Source organism: Oncorhynchus keta, unplaced genomic scaffold (assembly GCF_023373465.1).
Source record: "Oncorhynchus keta strain PuntledgeMale-10-30-2019 unplaced genomic scaffold, Oket_V2 Un_contig_2126_pilon_pilon, whole genome shotgun sequence".
Classification (NCBI taxonomy): Eukaryota; Metazoa; Chordata; class Actinopteri; order Salmoniformes; family Salmonidae; genus Oncorhynchus; species Oncorhynchus keta.
In genome coordinates, this window is record NW_026282385.1 from 40,801 (window position 1) to 55,042 (window position 14,242).

Here is a 14,242-nt window from a genome sequence, read left to right on the forward strand (position 1 = left end):
AGGGTAGTATCCTGTATATGTCCTGGTGACATAGTGAAGGTTATGTTGTGGAGGGTAGCATCCTGTATATGTCCTGGTGACATAGTGAAGGTTATGTTGTGGAGGGTAGTATCCTGTATATGTCCTGGTGACATAGTGAAGGTTATGTTGTAGAGGGTAGTATCCTGTATATGTCCTGGTGACATAGTGAAGGTTATGTTGTGGAGGGTAGTATCCTGTATATGTCCTGGTGACATAGTGTTGTAGAGGGTAGTATCCTGTATATGTCCTGGTGACATAGTGTTGTAGAGGGTAGTATCCTGTATATGTCCTGGTGACATAGTGTTGTGGAGGGTAGTATCCTGTATATGTCCTGGTGACATAGTGTTGTAGAGGGTAGTATCCTGTATATGTCCTGGTGACATAGTGTTGTGGAGGGTAATATCCTGTATATGTCCTGGTGACATAGTGTTGTAGAGGGTAGTATCCTGTATATGTCCTGGTGACATAGTGTTGTAGAGGGTAGTATCCTGTATATGTCCTGGTGACATAGTGTTATGGAGGGTAGTATCCTGTATATGTCCTGGTGACATAGTGAAGGTTATGTTGTGGAGGGTAGTATCCTGTATATGTCCTTGTGGATCAATCCAAGTTTATCCAACTCTAAATGTATATTTTTCAGGAGCTCATCTGCTCATGACCTCTCTATCTCACTGCGCTGCATATTACCTTAGAGGCTAATGAAAAACAGTAGGGCCAGTATATCTGTGTAGGTAAAGCTGAGACGCTATCTTCCTCTCCCTCTATCTGTATTAATTCAGGTTCCAAAACAACACCTGTGATTAAACACAGTCCAAGTCCTGGGTTGGTTCCAGGAGAATAATATGGCAGCCTATCTACCTTTATCTGTCGCCAGGCCTTATTCAATTAGTTAAGTTCTGAACATAAATGGGAAATGACTGGCAGCTGTGTAATAGACTGTACATGGAGTACCTGATATTAAAATGTGCAAATATAATTGTACCAAACAGGAGTAAAATAATATTTGATGTCCTGATGAGCTGAAGATCAGCCACTAAAAGGCAATGTTGTGTTAAATGATGTTCCTTTCTAGATGAATCAGCCCATTAGATTGTGATTGTGCTCATATTGCACACTGAGTCTCTCTATATCACCATGGGCAGCTCATTAAGAGACAACCCTGTACAGCCTCAGGCCCAGTCTCAGACTAGGATCTTTCCAGAAGCTACTGCATCTTGTTAATTAAACTCAGTCTCAGACCAGGACCTTGTCTGGTGTAGGCTATGGGAAATAGGGGGTGGAAGGGGATACAGGTAGTGGAAGTGGGTGGAAGGTGGATATAGAGAAGGAAGTGGGTGGAAGGTGGATACAGGGGTGGAAGTTTGATAGAGCGGATGGAAAGGCTGTACAGGAGGATACAGGGGGTGGAAGGGGATGGAATTGGGATACAGCGGGTGGAAGTGGGATACAGGAGGATAAATGGGGGGTTAAAAGGGGAGGAGGGTTGATACAGGGATTGGAAGGGGATGGAAGCAGGATACAGGGTTTGTAGAGGGGTGGAAGGGGGATACATGTTGTGGAAGGGGGATAGAGCGGGTGGAGGGGGTGGAAAGGAGATACAGGGGTGAAAAGGGGTAGAAGGGGGATACTAGGGGTGGAAAGGGGTAGAATGGGGATACTAGGGGTGGAAAGGAGATACAGGGGTAGAATGGGGATACTAGGGGTGGAAAGGGGTAGAATGGGGATACTAGGTGTGGAAAGGGGTAGAATGGGGATACTAGGGGTGGAAAAGGGTAGAATGGGGATACTAGGAGTGGAAAGGGGTAGAATGGGGATACTAGGGGTGGAAAGGGGTAGAATGGGGATATAGGGGTGGAAAGGGGTAGAATGGGGATACTAGGGGTGGAAAGGAGATACAGGGGTAGAATGGGGATACTAGGGGTGGAAAGGGGTAGAATGGGGATACTAGGGGTGGAAAGGGGTAGAAGGGGGATACTAGGGGTGGAAAGGGGTAGAATGGGGATACTAGGGGTGGAAAGGAGAAAGGGGTAGAATGGGGATACTAGGGGTGGAAAGGGGTAGAATGGGGATACTAGGTGTGGAAAGGGGTAGAATGGGGATACTAGGGGTGGAAAAGGGTAGAATGGGGATACTAGGAGTGGAAAGGGGTAGAATGGGGATACTAGGGGGAATGGGGTAGAATGGGGATATAGGGGTGGAAAGGGGTAGTGGAAAGGGGTAGAAGGGGGATACTAAGGGTGGAAAAGGGTAGAATGGGGATACTAGGGGTGGAAAAGGGTAGAAGGGGGATACTAGGGGTGGAAAGGGGATACAGGGGTAGAAAGGGGTAGAATGGGGATACTAGGTGTGGAAAGGGGTAGAATGGGGATACTAGGTGTGGAAAGGGGTAGAATGGGGATACTAGGGGTGTAAAGGAGATATAGGGGTGGAAAGGGGTAGAAGGGGGATACTAGGAGTGGAAAGGGGTAGAATGGGGATACTAGGGGTGGAAAGGGGTAGAATGGGGATATAGGGGTGGAAAGGGGTAGAATGGGGATACTAGGGGTGGAAAAGGGTAGAAGGGGGATACTAAGGGTGGAAAGGGGATACAGGGGTAGAATGGGGATACTAGGTGTGGAAAGGGGTAGAATGGGGATACGAGGGGTGGAAAGGGGTACAGCCTTGGAATGGGGATTACAGGAGGATACAGGGAGACGAAGGGGGATACAGGTGGTGGAACATAATGGAAGGGGTATACAGGAGGTGGAAGGGGGATGCAGGTGGTGGAACATAATGGAAGGGGTATACAGGAGGTGGAAGGGGAATGCAGGTGGTGGAACATAATGGAAGGGGTATACAGGAGGTGGAAGGGGAATGCAGGTGGTGGAAAGTAATGGAAGGGGTATACAGGAGGTGGAAGGGGAATGCAGGTGGTGGAACATTATGGAAGGGGTATACAGGAGGTGGAAGGGGAATGCAGGTGGTGGAACATAATGGAAGGGGTATACAGGAGGTGGAAGGGGAATGCAGGTGGTGGAACATAATGGAAGGGGTATACAGGAGGTGGAAGGGGAATGCAGGTGGTGGAACATAATGGAAGGGGTATACAGGAGGTGGAAGGGGAATGCAGGTGGTGGAACATTATGGAAGGGGTATACAGGAGGTGGAAGGGGAATGCAGGTGGTGGAACATAATGGAAGGGGTATACAGGAGGTGGAAGGGGAATGCAGGTGGTGGAACATAATGGAAGGGGTATACAGGAGGTGGAAGGGGAATGCAGGTGGTGGAACATAATGGAAGGGGTATACAGGAGGTGGAAGGGGAATGCAGGTGGTGGAACGTAATGGAAGGGGTATACAGGAGGTGGAAGGGGAATGCAGGTGGTGGAAAGTAATGGAAGGGGTATACAGGAGGTGGAAGGGGAATGCAGGTGGTGGAACATAATGGAAGGGGTATACAGGAGGTGGAAGGGGGATGCAGGTGGTGGAACATAATGGAACAATCAACATCTGGACATCATCCACCTCTAACCAAACATTCAACCCAACAACAATAAACACCTGAACATCATCCACCTCTAACCAAACATTCAACTCAACAACAATCAACACCTGAACATCATCCACCTCTAACCGAACATTCAACTCAACAACAATAAACACCTGAACATCATCCACCTCTAACCAAACATTCAACCCAACAACAATAAACACCTGAACATCATCCACCTCTAACCAAACATTCAACCCAACAACAATCAACACCTGAACATCATCCACCTCTAACCAAACATTCAAACATTCAACTCAACAACAATCAACACCTGAACATCATCCACCTCTAACCAAACATTCAAACATTCAACCCAACAACAATAAACACCTGAACATCATCCACCTCTAACCAAACATTCAACCCAACAACAATAAACACCTGAACATCATCCACCTAACCAAACATTCAAACATTCAACCCAACAACAATAAACACCTGAACATCATCCACCTCTAACCAAACATTCAACCCAACAACAATAAACACCTGGACATCATCCACCTCTAACCAAACATTCAACTCAACAACAATCAACACCTGAACATCATCCACCTCTAACCAAACATTCAACCCAACAACAATCAACACCTGAACATCATCCACCTCTAACCAAACATTCAACCCAACAACAATAAACACCTGAACATCATCCACCTCTAACCAAACATTCAACCCAACAACAATCAACACCTGGACATCATCCACCTCTAACCAAACATTCAACCCAACAACAATCAACACCTGAACATCATCCACCTCTAACCAAACATTCAACCCAACAACAATAAACACCTGAACATCATCCACCTCTAACCAAACATTCAACCCAACAACAATAAACACCTGAACATCATCCACCTCTAACCAAACATTCAACCCAACAACAATAAACACCTGAACATCATCCACCTCTAACCAAACATTCAACTCAACAACAATAAACACCTGAACATCATCCACCTCTAACCAAACATTCAACTCAACAATAAACACCTGAACATCATCCACCTCTAACCAAACATTCAACCCAACAACAATAAACACCTGAACATCATCCACCTCTAACCAAACATTCAACCCAACAACAATAAACACCTGAACATCATCCACCTCTAACCAAACATTCAACCCAACAACAATAAACACCTGAACATCATCCACCTCTAACCAAACATTCAACCCAACAACAATAAACACCTGAACATCATCCACCTCTAACCAAACATTCAAACATTCAACCCAACAACAATCAACACCTGAACATCATCCACCTCTAACCAAACATTCAAACATTCAACTCAACAACAATAAACACCTGAACATCATCCACCTCTAACCAAACATTCAACTCAACAACAATAAACACCTGAACATCATCCACCTCTAACCAAACATTCAACCCAACAACAATAAACACCTGAACATCATCCACCTCTAACCAAACATTCAACCCAACAACAATAAACACCTGAACATCATCCACCTCTAACCAAACATTCAAACATTCAACCCAACAACAATCAACACCTGAACATCATCCACCTCTAACCAAACATTCAAACATTCAACTCAACAACAATAAACACCTGAACATCATCCACCTCTAACCAAACATTCAACTCAACAACAATAAACACCTGAACATCATCCACCTCTAACCAAACATTCAACCCAACAACAAACACCTGAACATCATCCACCTCTAACCAAACATTCAACTCAACAACAATAAACACCTGAACATCATCCACCTCTAACCAAACATTCAACTCAACAACAATAAACACCTGAACATCATCCACCTCTAACCAAACATTCAACCCAACAACAATAAACACCTGAACATCATCCACCTCTAACCAAACATTCAACTCAACAACAATAAACACCTGAACATCATCCACCTCTAACCAAACATTCAACCCAACAACAATAAACACCTGAACATCATCCACCTCTAACCAAACATTCAACCCAACAACAATAAACACCTGAACATCATCCACCTCTAACCAAACATTCAACCCAACAACAATAAACACCTGAACATCATCCACCTAACCAAACATTCAAACATTCAACCCAACAACAATCAACACCTGAACATCATCCACCTCTAACCAAACATTCAACCCAACAACAATCAACACCTGAACCATCATCCACCTCTAACCAAACATTCAACCCAACAACAATAAACACCTGAACATCATCCACCTCTAACCAAACATTCAACACAACAACAATCAACACCTGAACATCATCCACCTCTAACCAAACATTCAACCATTCAACCCAACAACAATAAACACCTGAACATCATCCACCTCTAACCAAACATTCAACTCAACAACAATAAACACCTGAACCATCATCCACCTCTAACCAAACATTCAACCCAACAACAATAAACACCTGAACATCATCCACCTCTAACCAAACATTCAAACATTCAACCCAACAACAATCAACACCTGAACATCATCCACCTCTAACCAAACATTCAACCCAACAACAATAAACACCTGAACATCATCCACCTCTAACCAAACATTCAACCCAACAACAATAAACACCTGGACATCATCCACCTCTAACCAAACATTCAACCCAACAACAATAAACACCTGAACATCATCCACCTCTAACCAAACATTCAACTCAACAACAATAAACACCTGAACATCATCCACCTCTAACCAAACATTCAACTCAACAACAACAATAAACACCTGAACATCATCCACCTCTAACCAAACATTCAACCCAACAACAATAAACACCTGAACATCATCCACCTCTAACCAAACATTCAACCCAACAACAATAAACACCTGAACATCATCCACCTCTAACCAAACATTCAACCCAACAACAATAAACACCTGAACATCATCCACCTCTAACCAAACATTCAACAACAATAAACACCTGAACATCATCCACCTCTAACCAAACATTCAAACATTCAACCCAACAACAATCAACACCTGAACATCATCCACCTCTAACCAAACATTCAACATTCAACAACAATAAACACCTGAACATCATCCACCTCTAACCAAACATTCAACTCAACAACAATAAACACCTGAACATCATCCACCTCTAACCAAACATTCAACCCAACAACAATAAACACCTGAACATCATCCACCTCTAACCAAACATTCAACCCAACAACAATAAACACCTGAACATCATCCACCTCTAACCAAACATTCAATTCAAACATTCAACCCAACAACAATAAACACCTGAACATCATCCACCTCTAACCAAACATTCAACCCAACAACAATAAACACCTGAACATCATCCACCTCTAACCAAACATTCAACTCAACAACAATAAACACCTGAACATCATCCACCTCTAACCAAACATTCAACCCAACAACAATAAACACCTGAACATCATCCACCTCTAACCAAACATTCAACCCAACAACAATAAACACCTGAACATCATCCACCTCTAACCAAACATTCAACCCAACAACAATAAACACCTGAACATCATCCACCTCTAACCAAACATTCAAACATTCAACCCAACAACAATAAACACCTGAACATCATCCACCTCTAACCAAACATTCAACCCAACAACAATAAACACCTGAACATCATCCACCTCTAACCAAACATTCAACACAACAACAATAAACACCTGAACATCATCCACCTCTAACCAAACATTAAACTCAACAACAATAAACACCTGAACATCATCCACCTCTAACCAAACATTCAAACATTCAACCCAACAACAATAAACACCTGAACATCACATCTAACCAAACATTCAACTCAACAACAATAAACACCTGAACATCACATTCAAACATTCAACCCAACAACAATAAACACCTGAACATCATCCACCTCTAACCAAACATTCAAACATTCAACCCAACAACAATCAACACCTGAACATCATCCACCTCTAACCAAACATTCAACCCAACAACAATAAACACCTGAACATCATCCACCTCTAACCAAACATTCAACCCAACAACAATAAACACCTGAACATCATCCACCTCTAACCAAACATTCAACCAACAACAATAAACACCTGAACATCATCCACCTCTAACCAAACATTCAACCTCAACAACAATAAACACCTGAACATCATCCACCTCTAACCAAACATTCAAACATTCAACAACAACAATCAACACCTGAACATCATCCACCTCTAACCAAACATTCAACCCAACAACAATAAACACCTGAACATCATCCACCTCTAACCAAACATTCAAACATTCAACCCAACAACAATCAACACCTGAACATCATCCACCTCTAACCAAACATTCAAACATTCAACCCAACAACAATAAACACCTGAACATCATCCACCTCTAACCAAACATTCAAACATTCAACCCAACAACAATAAACACCTGAACATCATCCACCTCTAACCAAACATTCAACCCAACAACAATAAACACCTGAACATCATCCACCTCTAACCAAACATTCAACTCAACAACAATAAACACCTGAACATCATCCACCTCTAACCAAACATTCAACCCAACAACAATAAACACCTGAACATCATCCACCTCTAACCAAACATTCAACCCAACAACAATAAACACCTGAACATCATCCACCTCTAACCAAACATTCAACTCAACAACAATAAACACCTGAACATCATCCACCTCTAACCAAACATTCAAACATTCAACCCAACAACAATCAACACCTGAACATCATCCACCTCTAACCAAACATTCAACCCAACAACAATAAACACCTGAACATCATCCACCTCTAACCAAACATTCAACCCAACAACAATCAACACCTGGACATCATCCACCTCTAACCAAACATTCAACCCAACAACAATCAACACCTGGACATCATCCACCTCTAACCAAACATTCAAACATTCAACCCAACAACAATAAACACCTGAACATCATCCACCTCTAACCAAACATTCAACTCAACAACAATAAACACCTGAACATCATCCACCTCTAACCAAACATTCAACCCAACAACAATAAACACCTGAACATCATCCACCTCTAACCAAACATTCAAACATTCAACTCAACAACAATAAACACCTGAACATCATCCACCTCTAACCAAACATTCAACCCAACAACAAAACACCTGAACATCATCCACCTCTAACCAAACATTCAACCCAACAACAATAAACACCTGAACATCATCCACCTCTAACCAAACATTCAACACAACAACAATAAACACCTGAACATCATCCACCTCTAACCAAACATTCAACATTCAACCCAACAACAATAAACACCTGGACATCATCCACCTCTAACCAAACATTCAAACATTCAACCCAACAACAATAAACACCTGGACATCATCCACCTCTAACCAAACATTCAACCCAACAACAATAAACACCTGAACATCATCCACCTCTAACCAAACATTCAAACATTCAACCCAACAACAATCAACACCTGAACATCATCCACCTCTAACCAAACATTCAAACATTCAACCCAACAACAATAAACACCTGAACATCATCCACCTCTAACCAAACATTCAACCATTCAACAACAATAAACACCTGAACATCATCCACCTCTAACCAAACATTCAACCCAACAACAATAAACACCTGAACATCATCCACCTCTAACCAAACATTCAACCCAACAACAATAAACACCTGAACATCATCCACCTCTAACCAAACATTTAACACAACAACAATAAACACCTGAACATCATCCACCTCTAACCAAACATTCAACCATTCAACCCAACAACAATAAACACCTGGACATCATCCACCTCTAACCAAACATTCAAACATTCAACCCAACAACAATCAACACCTGGACATCATCCACCTCTAACCAAACATTCAACCCAACAACAATAAACACCTGAACATCATCCACCTCTAACCAAACATTCAAACATTCAACCCAACAACAATCAACACCTGGACATCATCCACCTCTAACCAAACATTCAAACATTCAACCCAACAACAATAAACACCTGAACATCATCCACCTCTAACCAAACATTCAACCCAACAACAATAAACACCTGAACATCATCCACCTCTAACCAAACATTCAACCCAACAACAATAAACACCTGAACATCATCCACCTCTAACCAAACATTTAACACAACAACAATCAACACCTGAACATCATCCACCTCTAACAAACATTCAACATTCAACCCAACAACAATAAACACCTGGACATCATCCACCTCTAACCAAACATTCAAAATTCCCAACAACAATCAACACCTGAACATCATCCACCTCTAACCAAACATTCAACCCAACAACAATAAACACCTGAACATCATCCACCTCTAACCAAACATTCAAACATTCAACCCAACAACAATCAACACCTGAACATCATCCACCTCTAACCAAACATTCAAACATTCAACCCAACAACAATAAACACCTGAACATCATCCACCTCTAACCAAACATTCAACCCAACAACAATAAACACCTGGACATCATCCACCTCTAACCAAACATTCAACCATTCAACCCAACAACAATAAACACCTGGACATCATCCACTCTAACCAAACATTCAACCCAACAACAATAAACACCTGGACATCATCCACCTCTAACCAAACATTTAACACAACAACAATCAACACCTGAACATCATCCACCTCTAACCAAACATTCAACCATTCAACCCAACAACAATAAACACCTGGACATCATCCACCTCTAACCAAACATTCAAACATTCAACCCAACAACAATAAACACCTGAACATCATCCACCTCTAACCAAACATTCAACATTCAACCCAACAACAATAAACACCTGGACATCATCCACCTCTAACCAAACATTCAACCCAACAACAATAAACACCTGGACATCATCCACCTCTAACCAAACATTCAACCCAACAACAATAAACACCTGGACATCATCCACCTCTAACCAAACATTTAACACAACAACAATCAACACCTGAACATCATCCACCTCTAACCAAACATTCAACCATTCAACCCAACAACAATAAACACCTGAACATCATCCACCTCTAACCAAACATTCAAACATTCAACAACAACAATCAACACCTGAACATCATCCACCTCTAACCAAACATTCAACCCAACAACAATAAACACCTGAACATCATCCACCTCTAACCAAACATTCAAACATTCAACCCAACAACAATCAACACCTGGACATCATCCACCTCTAACCAAACATTCAAACATTCAACCCAACAACAATAAACACCTGGACATCATCCACCTCTAACCAAACATTCAACCCAACAACAATAAACACCTGAACATCATCCACCTCTAACCAAACATTCAACCCAACAACAATAAACACCTGGACATCATCCACCTCTAACCAAACATTTAACACAACAACAATAAACACCTGAACATCATCCACCTCTAACCAAAACCAAACATTCAACCCAACAACAATAAACACCTGAACATCATCCACCTCTAACCAAACATTCAAACATTCAACCCAACAACAATCAACACCTGGACATCATCCACCTCTAACCAAACATTCAACCCAACAACAATAAACACCTGGACATCATCCACCTCTCAAACATTCACATTCAACCCAACAACAATCAACACCTGAACATCATCCACCTCTAACCAAACATTCAAACATTCAACCCAACAACAATCAACACCTGAACATCATCCACCTCTAACCAAACATTCAACCCAACAACAATAAACACCTGGACATCATCCACCTCTAACCAAACATTCAACCATTCAACCAACAACAATAAACACCTGGACATCATCCACCTCTAACCAAACATTCAACCCAACAACAATAAACACCTGGACATCATCCACCTCTAACCAAACATTTAACACAACAACAATCAACACCTGAACATCATCCACCTCTAACCAAACATTCAACCATTCAACCCAACAACAATAAACACCTGGACATCATCCACCTCTAACCAAACATTCAAACATTCAACCCAACAACAATAAACACCTGAACATCATCCACCTCTAACCAAACATTCAACCCAACAACAATAAACACCTGGACATCATCCACCTCTAACCAAACATTCAACCCAACAACAATAAACACCTGGACATCATCACCTCTAACCAAACATTTAACACAACAACAATCAACACCTGAACATCATCCACCTCTAACCAAACATTCAACCATTCAACCCAACAACAATAAACACCTGAACATCATCCACCTCTAACCAAACATTCAACTCAACAACAATAAACACCTGAACATCATCCACCTCTAACCAAACATTCAACCCAACAACAATAAACACCTGAACATCATCCATCTAACCAAACATTCAAACATTCAACCCAACAACAATCAACACCTGAACATCATCCACCTCTAACCAAACATTCAACCCAACAACAAACACCTGAACATCATCCACCTCTAACCAAACATTCAACCCAACAACAATAAACACCTGAACATCATTCTAACCAAACATTTAACACAACAACAATCAACACCTGAACATCATCCACCTCTAACCAAACATTCAAACATTCAACCCAACAACAATAAACACCTGAACATCATCCACCTCTAACCAAACATTCAAACATTCAACCAACAACAATCAACACCTGGACATCATCCACTAACCAAACATTCAACCCAACAACAATAAACACCTGAACATCATCCACCTCTAACCAAACATTCAAACATTCAACCCAACAACAATCAACACCTGAACATCATCCACCTCTAACCAAACATTCAAACATTCAACCCAACAACAATCAACACCTGAACATCATCCACCTCTAACAAACATTCAACCATTCAACCCAACAACAATAAACACCTGGACATCATCCACCTCTAACCAAACATTCAACCCAACAACAATAAACACCTGAACATCATCCACCTCTAACCAAACATTCAACCCAACAACAATAAACACCTGGACATCATCCACCTCTAACCAAACATTCAACACAACAACAATCAACACCTGAACATCATCCACCTCTAACCAAACATTCAACCATTCAACCCAACAACAATAAACACCTGAACATCATCCACCTCTAACCAAACATTCAACCCAACAACAATCAACACCTGAACATCATCCACCTCTAACCAAACATTCAACCCAACAACAATAAACACCTGAACATCATCCACCTCTAACCAAACATTCAAACATTCAACCCAACAACAATCAACACCTGAACATCATCCACCTCTAACCAAACATTCAAACATTCAACCCAACAACAATCAACACCTGAACATCATCCACCTCTAACCAAACATTCAAACATTCAACTCAACAACAATAAACACCTGAACATCATCCACCTCTAACCAAACATTCAACCCAACAACAATAAACACCTGAACATCATCCACCTCTAACCAAACATTCAACTCAACAACAATAAACACCTGGACATCATCCACCTCTAACCAAACATTTAACACAACAACAATCAACACCTGAACATCATCCACCTCTAACCAAACATTCAAACATTCAACCCAACAACAATCAACACCTGAACATCATCCACCTCTAACCAAACATTCAACCCAACAACATAAACACCTGAACATCATCCACCTCTAACCAAACATTCAAAACCCAACAACAATAAACACCTGAACATCATCCACCTCTAACCAAACATTTAACACAACAACAATCAACACCTGAACATCATCCACCTCTAACCAAACATTCAAAACATTCAACCCAACAACAATAAACACCTGAACATCATCCACTCTAACCAAACATTCAAACATTCAACCCAACAACAATCAACACCTGGACATCATCCACCTCTAACCAAACATTCAACCCAACAACAATAAACACCTGACATCATCCACCTCTAACCAAACATTCAAACATTCAACCCAACAACAATCAACACCTGGACATCATCCACCTCTAACCAAACATTCAAACATTCAACCCAACAACAATCAACACCTGAACATCATCCACCTCTAACCAAACATTCAACCATTCAACCCAACAACAATAAACACCTGGACATCATCCACCTCTAACCAAACATTCAACCCAACAACAATAAACACCTGGACATCATCCACCTCTAACCAAACATTCAACCCAACAACAATAAACACCTGAACATCATCCACCTCTAACCAAACATTTAACACAACAACAATCAACACCTGAACATCATCCACCTCTAACCAAACATTCAAACATTCAACCCAACAACAATAAACACCTGGACATCATCCACCTCTAACCAAACATTCAAACATTCAACCCAACAACAATCAACACCTGGACATCATCCACCTCTAACCAAACATTCAACCCACCAACCATAAACACCTGAACATCATCCACCTCTAACCAAACATTCAAACATTCAACCCAACAACAATCAACACCTGAACATCATCCACCTCTAACCAAACATTCAAACATTCAACCCAACAACAATCAACACCTGAACATCATCCACCTCTAACCAAACATTCAAACATTCAACCCAACAACAATAAACACCTGAACATCATCCACCTCTAACCAAACATTCAACCCAACAACAATAAACACCTGAACATCATCCACC

General features: G+C 41.2%; 1 long non-coding RNA gene across 1 annotated transcript; it reads right to left on the bottom strand.

The window, feature by feature from the left end:
* Nucleotides 1–6,028: 6,028 nt before the first annotated feature.
* LOC127920967 (uncharacterized) lies at nt 6,029–13,725 on the bottom strand. Its single transcript, XR_008108001.1, has 4 exons — nt 13,515–13,725; nt 11,082–11,191; nt 10,434–10,535; nt 6,029–6,095 (listed from the first exon to the last, which is right to left on the bottom strand). It is a non-coding gene; the product is annotated as an uncharacterized LOC127920967 (long non-coding RNA).
* Nucleotides 13,726–14,242: the final 517 nt, after the last annotated feature.